The sequence below is a fragment of the Bombyx mandarina genome, chromosome 10, assembly GCF_030267445.1.
Source record: "Bombyx mandarina strain Sakado chromosome 10, ASM3026744v2".
NCBI lineage: Eukaryota > Metazoa > Arthropoda > Insecta > Lepidoptera > Bombycidae > Bombyx > Bombyx mandarina.
In genome coordinates, this window is record NC_143217.1 from 11564710 (window position 1) to 11577595 (window position 12886).

Here is a 12886-nt window from a genome sequence, read left to right on the forward strand (position 1 = left end):
CCAATTCATTCGATACACCGACAATTACAGAACAGTTTTTAACAAGGTGTTTTTTTACAGATGCCCAATTTTTTTCCCCTTCCTATTGGTTGGTAACCTAAGAGGCTATTTCCAGCTACGCCCGGACGGGTAGGTGAGCTCACGGGCTCAACCTGAGAGAATTTGCCAACACTAGCACTAGCAAGAGCAGTGGTTCGTAGAATATACTACCGGATCGGAATCGCGATCCACTGAGAAGATCCGGCGAGAAACTCAGAGGCGGAGTTGTCCAATAAAAATAAAATAAAAACTAATAAAATACGCTTTTATAGAAGAAACGCTTTTTTTTTACAATAAAATCATTTTTTCTTACACTATTTTCAATTCAAATTTATTAAAATTTACTTTCTATTTTTTAGTTGGATTTTCTATAAAAGCGTATTTTATTAGTTTTTTTAAACTATTATTTATTTTTAATTTTTTAGTTGAATTTCAATTTTTTCAATTTTTTTTAAATATTGAGTTGTCATCGGTCCTTAATAAGTATACCAAATTTCGAGTTAATCCCACGTTTTGAAGGGGGTCAAAATCATGTTCAAAGATTCCGTTACAAATATACATACGTCTGAAGCTAATAAAAGCGTATTAAAAATTAACGCCGCTTCATATGTCTTCTGATGATGAATATAGCGCTCAGAATGATTCGGATTTATTCCGGAGCCAAATGATATGTGATACAACAACAACAACAGACCGAAGATGCAGTGTAAATCACGCGTGATAAAGCCTCTTCTAACTTCTTGTTTATCGAATGCGAAATTTCAAGCGAATAATCCTATTGTAGTAAGCGAGTTGGTATGGAAGGGAGGGCCTTTAGCGCGGGCACGGCAAAGGATTGATTTGATTGATACAAAATAAATGACCACGAATAGTGGTGCATTTTTTTATGATTTGGTTTCATTTGTGTTCCATTTATCGAGTTTTATGAAGGAGTATTATGAACAGAAGTTTGACGCTTCCAGTTTAGTAATATTGAATGTATTATGTTTACAAAAATTGTATAAAATACATATTTTTCTGCATTGTTGTCCAATTTGGAGCTATGTTCGAAATTTTATGTTTCTTGATTATTATTATTTTTAATTGTTTATCGATTTACATGGGCATATGACTCACCGGGAGTTGAATTGTTAGCGGAGCGAAGTAAATTGATTTTATTAATAAATTTGTGTAAGCGGTTAGATGCGAATTTCCTGCTTATGTCCATTTCAAAGTGTGAATGCGTTTGGTTCTAAAGATAGGACGGCGTATGGGAATAATCGAAAGCTTCAGACTTGGGTCTTGAGACGGGCGGCGGCATTAACGATGAGATGTCCTTATGAGGCTTCAAGAAACAGTTAACTTTACCTAAAATATTAAACTCCTCCTAGCGTCGTGACCTTTACGAAGCACTTTTGCTAGGACTATGTTCCTCCTCCTTCTTGTCCTCTGCGCAGTGGATAGCGACATTGTTGTTCGAGTTTTTTTTCTTTTTATTGCTCTTGTTGGCAGACGAACATACGACCCATCTGATAGTGAGCGGTTACCGTCGCCCATGAACTTCAGCAATGCCAGGGGCAGATCCAAGCCGCTGCCTACCGCTTAATACTCTCCACAAGTCTCGTTTGAAGAAGAACATGCTATAGCGCAATGTCGTCTTAATTTGATCAGACCAGCGCATGGTATTACGCCCCCTAAGCCTCTTTCCTTCGACTTCACCGAAGATGAGTAGTATTTCGAGATTGTCACCCTTTTTCCTCGCAACGTGACCGAAATTTTAAACACATAACCTCTTTATGAGGAATCCGTTAAGAACAAGGAAATCGATTAATTTGCACGTTGACCTAAGTTTATGTAACAAAGTAAAGTAAAGATCGCTGTGTAACAAAAACAAATCAATCAAGTGCTAATCGATTTCAGGTCGAGAATTTATAGTATCTTTTGTTTTACGTTAATTATATTTTTCCCTTCATACGCCATCTTATGTGAAATGGTCACCACCGCCCACGGATGCCACCTATACCAGGGGAGTGTCGTGACGCTGTCAGCTGCGAAATTATTATTACTTTTATTACTTCATTTAAATAAATTAGGAAATATTAGCCGATTAAACGATTTTAATACAGACAAATCCCATAGTCGACTCTGATTGACACGTGATGGGATAATTCGATTGTTTTATTGTACCTAAAAAAATTTGTATTTCAAAACTAGAAATGATTTTACTCTAAAGTTTGGTTATTAAAAACTATATTTGACGTCCAATTTATTCGGAGGAATTAAGCTGTAACTTACAGACTGGTAGATGAGCGTGATCTGGTAAGAGGTCCATTTGTTGCTTACGATTGTGCTCTAGGCACGTCCTTACAGATCCATCAGATCCAATAACCTTTGCATTAGACGTCGTCAGCTCCAACACTAGGAGCATGATTAGGGACACCAGTAACCGTATTCGTCGAACTCGGCAAAGAATTCGACGTGCAGCTTAATCTAAACATCAGCCCTCTGAGTTTCTCGCCGGATCTTCTCAGCGGGATCCGATTGAGATCCGGTAGTAGATTCATTCGCGAAGCAGCTGCCCTTGAGTTGTTAGGTCTCCTTTGAAGGCGCTCGGGTAGCTGTTAGCCTGGCTGAGCCTTTGCTCGCCCATCTGTCCTAGTGAAGCTGGAGAGGCCTCCGGGAATACCTCAAATAAAAAAAAAAAAATATGGGATTATGACATCAATAGCCTATATATTGATTAGCATCAGGTGACCGTTGCTACGTATCAATAAAAACTTTTATTATCATATTCCAATTCCGTGAGAAGTTTTTCCCATTTTATTACCATGAAAAATTATTGTGGAGAGAGCTCTCCGTGAATGTAGGTCGGACCCCCCCTGCCGATACTCCCCCGGGACTCCCAACCCTTCCCCTACATTGTACTCGCAATTTTATCGTTTGATTTTCGAAACAAACAGACGGTTCCTCTTTTCACTCGTTGTTTCTAACATTACCAATTCCTTTTTTTAGTGAACTTAATGGATTTATGGGATTTAGTGAACTAGCTTATATAGTCTATCTGATATTGAGTGGTCACCAGAGTTTTTAGATATCATACTGTGAAAATCTTGGGACGGTAGAGCAGTTTAATTTTTTCTTGAAGAATGTTCCACGCTTAGATATATCTGGAAAACAAAACTGCTCTGAATTATAAATTGGCAGGACAGTGTTACCTTCCTATACGAGCTAACAATATTCCCAACCAGCATGTAAGTACCTATTAGTTTACTGTGAGTAAAATTAAAATTAACAAATTCTTAGGAAAAAAAAATTGTATGATGACGAAAGTGTGGTATAAAATACAAGTACGTACTCGTAATCCGTTATAAAAGCGCCTCTAAAAGCTCCCCGCAATGCTAACAAAGTTTATATTTGTTTTTTACACGGAGCTTTCTTTCAATTTCACGGCATCTTCACCCGCGCCCCGACTTTTCCTTTGTACTGAATAAATTATGTTCTCACCTCGTAAATATACGAGTGTCTGTTTATTTTGTGGTTAGTGGTTCTGAGGGCGAAAAGATTTGTTCGTTTGATTTTTATAGGCTGAAAATAAATCACCACAGCTTACTAAAAATAGAGAGAGGTTATTATACATTCGGCTATTAATCAAAAGATCTAATCCTTACCCTAATACTAATACTGGTGGTAGGACCTCTATATTGGGGGTAGGTACCACCACCTTGGCTATTTCTGCCGTGAAGCAGTAATGCGTTTCGGTTTAAAGGGTGGGGCAGCCGTTGTAACTATACTGAGACCTTAGAACTTATATCTCAAGGTGGGTGGCGGCATTTAAGTTATAGATGTAAATGATGATATCATGTAGAAATAAAAGTGCGATAAACGCCATTATTTCTGCAAATTATATCCCACATATTGGGAAGTTTATGGACACCCTCGACAAATCAAACATAACCAGAAAATGAATAGACCGCCATAAAATTAACGAATACTAGCGCACCAGAGCGAATTTAATTTTGTTTTCTGAAACTTTACAATTAAGATTAAAGACCACAGTAGGTAGGTACACTAGCTTTGTAAGGAAAAATGCAAAAAAATACCAACAACAAGTAATCTATACTAATATTATAAAGCTGAAGAGTTTGTTTGTTTGTTTGGTTGAACGCGCTGATCTCAGGAACTACTTGTCCGAAAAATTCTTTCAGTGTTAGATAGCCCTTTTATTGAAGAAGGCTATACGTTCAACATAACATCATAACATCGCAGTAAAATAATGATCAAGCGCGTAATAATGACGAACAAGGCGCCGATGGGCCGGTGCGCGGTGGCACACAATAAGAAGAATAACAAGAAACACCCAAATAACTTCAAGATAGGCTTTGAAGATTGTAGATTTTTCTGGATTTCTCCAGGATCCCATCATCAACCATCCTTATTATTACAGGACCATTCGGGTAGTCTACCCTTTCGAACAAAAAAAAGAAAAAAGAAGTAAAAAAGGGCGGTCGAATTGATAGCCCCTTCTTTTGAAGTGGGTTAAAAGTGCGTGATTTTGGTACCTTAAATAGCTCCTTAACAATCTATTATTGAAAAATATTTTCACCTTCAACGTAAATGAAGTCGCGGGTAAAATTTACTGTGATCCCAAAGTAACTATTCCACGCGGACGAAGTCGCGGGCAAAATCTAGTAAAATAATAAAATATCAAACAAAGGTTGTATCGAGATTATTAATTACGGTATGAATATATCTCCTTTCTACAGTGGACCCAGTCGAGTGATGATAGTCAGCAGAGGGCCTAGTTTATGGCGGCTAGCAAACACTTACCTTACACACATTATAGCGTCGATCGCTTTGGATTGAGACTACAGAACAAAAGGCTTATCTATATATTAATACGTGAAGCAAAAACTTTGTATCCGTTTTTACGAAAATTGCGCGGACGGAGGAGTTTGAAATTTTCCACACTTATAGAGAATATAGAGAAGAAGTGCACAATGGTAATACATTTTTTAAATAATGCAAAAAGATACATTAAAGCAATAAAAAAACATTACACACACTACATACCATGTATTTGACGCACACACGCATGCATACTTTTATTGTCAAACTTTTGTTCTTGACGCCTGTTGTCAAATTGAGAATAGATTAAATATTGTTTTTCTTTGTTAATATTTTTTATAGTGTAGTCTTGGCGAAATTTGTGATTATAGAAGTATAACATACAATCATAATAGTGTACAAACTTACAATTCCAATTAATTATAGTCGAATTTCGACTAATGCTGGACCTCTAGTAGACAGAATTACGCGGTGCATAACTTTCCTTACCACCAGTACATAGACGTGTACTTACCTTTCCTATAGTTTGGTTGATCTTACAGTTTTACGTTATTTTCTCTGACGTCAACAAATCGTCGGTCTTTTAGCAGATCAAAAACCCATTCGATATCATATTGTTAGACGGTTTTGTACCACGACTTGGAACTTGATTATGTTGGTACACGTGTTTCAGAATTGTGAGCTAAGGTACGGAGGAATTGAAATTAGAAGTGTATACATAGAAAATGAGGCTATTGATATAATGGACGGATGATGCAGGTATTATTGCTTTAATAACTGCAAAGACACAGTCCACTGAGTTTCTCGCTGGATCTTCTCAATGTATCGAGATTCCGATCCGGTGGTAGATTCTGTGAAGCACTGCTCTTGCTAGCAAATTTTCTCAGGTTGAGCCTGTGAGCTCATCTACCCGTCTGGGCGTAGCTGGAATAGCCATTAAGGCTACCAGCGAATAGGTAGAAAAAAATTTACAATATTAATTCAGTCATCCACTTTGAGATGTGAGGTTGAATTCAAGAATGCATTTGTATAACGAGTGTCCCAACTTTCGAACGGACTCACAAGAGGTCCTACCACCAGTAATTACGCAAATTATAATTTTTACGGGTTTGATTTTTATTACACGATGCGAAAAAGCGGCACGACACAAGAAGCCTCTCATCGTGGCCGCCGGTAACTACATTCCCGATCCAGCGGACCGAATGGAAAGCAGTTGACGTCGCCCAAAACACGTCATTTCGGATCCTCCCGATCCACTAACGGTGCTTTTAGGTACTTCAAGCACCGGTCATCGTTCTTGTCGAACCCGTCGGTTGCGACGAAGGGCTCGACGAGTAAATTAACCCACAGACACAGCCCACTGAGTTTCTCACCGGATCTTCTCAGTGGGTCGCGTTTCCGATCCGGTGTTAGATTCTGCGAAGCACGGCTCTTGCTAGGGTTCGTGTTAGCGACGTCGTCAGGTTTGAGCCCCTTGAGCTCACCTACAAGTTAGGGCGAAGCTGAAATAGCCTCTCAAGGCCATCAGCATTGGTAGGAACAGAAAAAAAAAACTTCGAACGATAACGCATGAATGCTTCGTGAAACTCACAGGATTCTGGGCCTTACCGCACTGCCGTTACGGATTTCATCCTTGGTACAAGATGTTTGTTATTCCTCCATTGTGGAAGTAATTCGTGAACGTGAATTACTTATAAGTATGTTTAATATTTTCTTAGAAATATTGGTAAATGCGTGCGGGATTCGAACCCGCATATACCTATTCATCACTTGATATGATCTTATTCTTGAGGTGATCAGGTTAGTACTAAGAGTGGATCTAACTATAGTAGATATGTCCGCGGTCGCATATTATACTTATTATGTTAAAATGGAAAATATGTGAATTAAGAAAAGATTGTTATGGCATCTTGATGCAGAGCTCAGCGCCATGTAGTAAAAACAGTTTACATTTGCAATGTGTAATGAAAAAATATTTATGTCACGACGACTTTCTTCTTCTACTTTAATCGGTTTATGAAATCTCTATACTTATATAAAAATTAATTGCTGTTCGTTAGTCTCGCTAAAACTCTAGAACGGCTGGACCGATTTGGCTAATTTTGGTCTTGAATTATTTGTGGAAGTCCAGAGAAGGTTTAAAAGGTAGATAAACATGAAAATGCTCGGAATTAAATAAAATTAACTATTTTGTTTTTCTTTCTTCGGAAGGATTCCTTTTGTTTGTTTTAAATTGATTTTATACAAAATTTTAGGTCTTTTATTTATCGATTCAGGCACTACGAAGTCTGCCAGGTCAGCTAGTTTTAAATAAATAATTTTCAAAACAAATTTGACATCGTGATTAATTGCCATTAGAAACATTCAAATATTTAACATCCAATTAACTCGATCAAAAATTTTAATATTGAACGCGTCTAAACACGATTTACGTAGACGACGCGAATCACCCGAACTTGTATCTCGTACGACGTCAATTCATTATCCGACTTCCAGACGTAACATGAATATCATTCCGACTAAAGCCGTCACTGCTATTTTATTACATACCCCATTGGCATAAGGACGATAATTGCAAAGCTAAAATAAATCGATAAGACAAACTGGAATCGGACATCGAGTGATTACTAGTCTCGCGTGTTCGGATTTTGAACGTCGTATCCGTTTAGAACTTTAATTAAAATGTAGCTGTAAAATATAAGCATTAAGGTTAGTTTTTGAAGGTTAATCGTTAATATAGGTTGTTTTCAATGCGTGCTTCGCCGAGGCAATGAGAGAGGGCGTGCGATAAATAACCGCCTTTGTGCCGTCACCGGTCGGCTATTAAAACTTATTCTGAGATTGCTTGTTTTTTGCGTCGGACAGTTCTCGGGACCGTCGGGTATGCGGTTCGAATTTATTTGGCGGCTCTCCGTGAAAAGCATTTTTGGGATTGTCGAAAGTAAGCATAAATTACTTTTTGATCTAAAATATCTAAATTCGTTTTAAATTCTGAATTCTTCTTATTCAAGGGGCTATAATTTAAAAACCTATCCGGTGATTTTATTTGTCACACAAATACAAACATCGAATCTTAAATATCTATGTTGAAATAAATCTAATTTACATACAACTACTTACATTCTTTTAACTTATAGGCAATTAGTACCTTTAAAAAAAATAGAAATTAATTTTTTATCAACTATCAACGCCATCTATGATCTCCACATCGTAACTACGTATTTTCAACTCGGAACTTTTGTGACCAAAATAACTAATAGCTCCATATGTGCTTAATTACAAATAAAAGTATCAACTTAGGACAAAGACTAACCTAAATACCAATTAATTAAGTTGTCTTTTGATTACTCTTAAAAAATAATCTTAAGATCTGATATTTAGGCAGTAAAAAAAAACTAAATTGTTATTGTCCCCATAATAAAGATTAGCATTCGCATATCATTATTTATCCGCTCTATTTTTGTAGTGAGAAATACCTACGGCATCTAAACTTATCTGCGGGGCCCAGAAAGTCTCCCCGTTACCGAGAACAGATAACAGTAACGCGTGAGCTAAATCACGGGAGCAAATGACATTTTTTCCGGTTCCGACCCTTCGCTTCGGCGACGAGTGCCGTCTCGAGAGATACGACGGGACGTAGCGTTTGCAGAAAAACGTTTTAACTCTTTTTTACAAATTTATTTGTTACTTTTGTCCCTTTGAGCAGGTTGAGCAGGTTGAGCAGATTGAGTATTTAATTAGTTTTAAAACCTGTGATTACTAAAACGTCCATGGTTTAAAACTTTGTATTTCTGCCCTCACAGTAATACTACAAGAGTCTATTTCCATTGGGATCCTCGCTGAAAACCGACCCGGTCCCAAACTGTACAGTAGGGCAGCGGTGAATCACGCTGATTTAGTTAGGGAAACATTCAATTTTTATAGTAACATAGTGGCGGAATTGTATTGTATTAATTACTAATATAGACGAGAAATGCGCGTAATGTAAGGTGTTCTTAAATCCAAATAAGAAGAAAATATATTTCAAGAGGTAACCGTGTTCGCAGGATTGGAATATCATAACAACGATGATAGATAAATAATAATAATTAAATCAATGTCTTTTTTCATTTGTCGTGTGCTGTGAATTGATTTAGGTCTATTCCGCACTCCAGTTTATTTTCGTATTATCGTTCGATAGTCGATATCAATTGACTTTGATTACCATCACACACATTTCAGTTCTTCCATACATTTCAGTTCTTATGAAAGAGAAAAACAGAAACGGTTTACTAAATACGTATATTTATCTGCTGTCCCTACCCAGGGGCGTGGCGTCGTCCTCATTATTTAGATATTAATCGTGCACCCTCCGCAGTCCTCTGAGTCTGGAGACTTTAATTAATATACAACACTTGCAAACGAGTGTAAAACTTTTCCTTTGTAAGCTACAGCTTTGGTTGCCCGTGGCGTGGATATTAATTTCGTACTTTTGGAATCTCTTTTACATTCTCACCACTAAAACCGAGCTCGTATAAGTAAATGGAAAGACAAAAGTATAAATAAATCGGATGTCTCCATCAAAGTACTTTACCCTGTACTAAGTGAAAAGATCAAAATATCAGTGAGTACTTTTTTTTTATTGCCTTTGTAGGCAGACGAGCGTACGGCCCACCTGATGGTAAGTGGTTACCGTCGCCCATGGACTACAGCAATGTCAGGAGCAGAGCCAAGCCACTGCCTACTTAGAGCAATGTTGGGTGTAGTATAATATGATTCTGTCAGCTACTTTCACAACAACACCAACTGCCGGAGAATGATTTCTTAGGACATTTCTTGACGAAAATATGATAAGTTGTGTGTGTACAATGGCCCTACATGGGTCTTATATAGGTTTAGACTCCAGCACGACAAAAAAAACGCAACTCAAACAAACACTTTATAATTCCATATAATACGCTAAAATATAATCCATTTGCGCTCGCTTCCCAAAAATCATTCACCGGGACAATCACTATTCGTATATTACATCCTTAAATATGATTTCCTAACGCTCACGAATGATATTTAATTTCTGTATCATTGGGCGGTTGGTACTAAAAAAATAAAAAAAATTTACGTGATTTCTCACCGTCTTTTTGGCCAAATGATTAGAGGCTCTAGTATAGTTCCTTACAAGTTGCTTGAAACCGCCATCGGTCGTCATAAAACTTGTCAATGGTGAACCGTTCGCAGTGTGAAGAATAATAAAGAACTGTATAAACGTACCGAGTTATGCGACTGATACTGATAATCGGATCGAGTGATCCGACTATGCTGGGTCTCGAATTCTGACGTCAGATACACAGATTTTTTCGGACGTGTACATTAACATTTTATGGATTTTTTCTGAAATAAATGTTTTATTATTATTATTATTATTATTATTAACTCTTCTTTTCCTTACCCTATCATCGGTATACCAAATACGCGTGGACTGGTAGGTGATTTGTTAACACTAGCAAGAGCTAGCTAGCTTCGCTGAATCTACACCGAATCGGCATCGCGAACCACTGAGAAGATCCGGCGAGAAACTCAGTAGTTTGTGCCTACGGACTAAGTTGCTCATCGCATTCGACGAGTTCGGCTTAAACAGTGGCTGTTGCTGGGGATACCTAAAAGCATCGAGAGTTGATCGGAAGATTCGATAGGACATGTTTAAGGCGACGATGGCTTCGCATTACGCGGTCGGTCGCCTGGTTCATTGATTAGTTCCGAATTGAAAGAAAAACTTCGTGTAATAAAAATTAAAAGATCAACACTTAAAGTGCATACTAATTTACTGACGGTAACGTTATCCCCATGACTAGACGCAGTGTTTGTTGTACGACTGTCCTGTCTAATTCTGCGGCGTAGGAGAATGCCGTTCTAACTTCAAGGGTGGGATAATGGTTAAATATTATCTTTAGTTGAAATGTTTACCTTAAGTCTGTATTCAAGATGAATACATGAGCTGTAGTAACCAATTAATACCAAATAAATTAAACATATTAACGTAAATTATCCAAATCACGACCGAATTACTATGACAATAACCAATACGGACAAGTGTTACGTTGAAATTTTTTTCGTATACGCTGGTCTAGGTTATGTAGTACTGAGGGTGGATCAGTTTGACTCATCAGGACGTATCAACTGTAGTTGGCTCCTGTATTTACAGAGCCAGGTATGTAGTTCGCGGGCCAAACGATAAGGGACATTGCCTCGCTGCCGCGAAGTTACTATTTCCGCTCTGTAAAGAGTTAACATACTACAGGGTATTTTAGTGATACTCTCCAAACCAAGTAATAGTTTAAAAATAATTTACTTCCATTTAATGTCACATACACAGCGACATTTCTTCGTTGAAAGAAATATTACAATTGAAACCGATAACTCATACATTCCGAGCAAAGTTATGGCTCAAATTACTGGAATGCCTTCAAAATATAGCTCGAATTTTGGGCGAGCAAAGGGAACCGTAAAGGCAATTCAAACCACACGTCCAGAAGGGTTCGCTTCGATACCCCACGTGTGAGGTCTCATTATATGATCGGCCTGTGAACTGCATTACTCACAGTTCATTTAATAGCAGCGTCTACAATGCGGTTTTTAATGGCTGGATCCCAAGCGGGCTCGGCAATGCCACTGATTTTATTTAATTTCTTCATTTAATCACTCGACATTAATATGTTTAATACGAATTATGTCGTAAAGTAAAAACAAAAAAAACTGTATTTAAAATAAAAATCGCGATTGTAATAATTACGGTAATGCAATTCTAAGATATATTGCTGCCCTTTTTGTGTTTCAATATTTATGTGACTTTGTTTCGATTTTACGCTTTATTCTAAATTATAAACTTAATTATTTATTTAATGTGATTTACTGCTACTCTACCAAGACAAGTTTTGTTACTAATACATTTATCATGTAATCCATCTTCATGTCAATAGCATAATACTTCAAAGCACCATTAACATACCTCATTCCAAATTTTTGTTTAGAACAACAAATTTCGTTTGTTATTTGATTGTGGAAGAAAACGTATTATTGGAAACATTGATGTTATTAAATTTTGAAATAAACCAACTGTAATGATCTGCACTGTACACGACACGGCCTCAACCAGCCGTCGGCCCTCACAAAAGGACGCTCGTATTTATTTGTCATTTAATTGGACACTCGTAAATGCGGCTGTTTGATTTCCGCGTTTGTTTAATTGTTTGCTTCATTTCGAGGTTCATTGTTCAGTAATTTACGAGAGCTAATATTGTTTTAGTGATGCGTGAATATAAAATTGTAAACAATTACCGTTAAAACACTTAAGTAATAATGGAAATACCACTACGATTTTTTTTTTAAATTTTTTGCTGCAATTCTGAGTGTAACATTGGAGTATACAATATAATATTAGGTCCAAGAAGAACTGGAAATGTACAAGACGCTTTAAACTTTGATGTTCGGCAGCATTTCTGCGGTAATATACATATATAGACAACAAAAATTAAAATGTATTTAGAATAATTTCAGCCAGCAGTAGTTTTCTAAAGAGTTTCGAAAACAGCTGGTATCCCAATGAAAATGAGACTTATATACTAAAATTTACGGTTGCTTTTACATTAAATTCACCGTCTAATTGTATCTCGTGATGCAAGACGAGTTAATCTTCGTCTTTTTTCCCAATATTTTTGCATTGTCATCTAAATCCGATCTAAGCACCTACTTACCATCAAAATTTTGAATCTTTAGTTAAGTTAAATGAAATCAGTTACAAGGTTAAATCGAGTATTAAGGGAAAGGCAGTGAATAAAATACAAACAATTGATTTGTAACTTCAAACTTTTTTACATATACCTACTAAACGCCACATATAGGCCATATATATATATATATATATATACGTGTAGGTAGATATATAGAACGTATAATGGAACTGATAAATATGCAAAGCTACCGCATGCGACTAATTAACGCGAGCCAACGATGTGACGTTATGAACCAGGAAATATCTGTTTGATTAGCC